This window comes from Echinops telfairi, unplaced genomic scaffold, assembly GCF_000313985.2.
Source record: "Echinops telfairi isolate 266 unplaced genomic scaffold, ASM31398v2 ScPeMD7_38;HRSCAF=143, whole genome shotgun sequence".
In the NCBI taxonomy this organism is placed as follows: Eukaryota; Metazoa; Chordata; class Mammalia; order Afrosoricida; family Tenrecidae; genus Echinops; species Echinops telfairi.
This window is the reverse complement of record NW_022103936.1, coordinates 1826017-1826508: the sequence shown is the minus strand read 5'-3', so window position 1 is coordinate 1826508 and position 492 is coordinate 1826017. Positions and strand designations below refer to the sequence as shown.

The 492-nt window shown below is 37.6% G+C and overlaps 1 pseudogene; it reads right to left on the bottom strand.

Moving 5' to 3' along the window:
• Nucleotides 1-279, bottom strand: part of LOC101647710 — a 4422-nt pseudogene extending 4143 nt beyond the window's left edge.
• Between the last annotated feature and the right edge of the window lie 213 nt (nt 280-492).

The following is a 492-nucleotide window of genomic DNA, read 5'->3' as shown; positions in this document are numbered from 1 at the left end:
CCCACCCCCCCTGCAGCTGCCGCTACCTTCTCCTTTAGCCTTCTTCATTGGAAAGTTCGGCCTGTGCAGCCAGCAACTTCAGCAGCCATGGGAGGAGCCAGAGTAATTCATTGAGGGAGTAGAAAGCCTCATCTTTCTCACCTATGTGCCTATACTTTAGAAAAGCCATTATCTCTAGCTATGATTTTCTATCTCCAAAGGGTCTAAATATAATACATTCTAGTACCTTAAAGAAACACTGAGCTGACTGGCAGAACTTGTTATCCGTTGTGCCACCATTCAATCAGATAAGCAATTACTTATAAAAATGAAGTATTCCTAACATTTTATAAAATAAATCGAGCTACTTTTGAATGTGCTAAAAGTAAACCTTGTATATTATCTCCAGAAACCAATTCAGAACCATTTCAAGAATTCAAGTTCACATGATGTTTGTAAATATTTGGCAAACAAGACAAGTGTGATATAGTTTGGTTTAATTAAAGGTTTTAT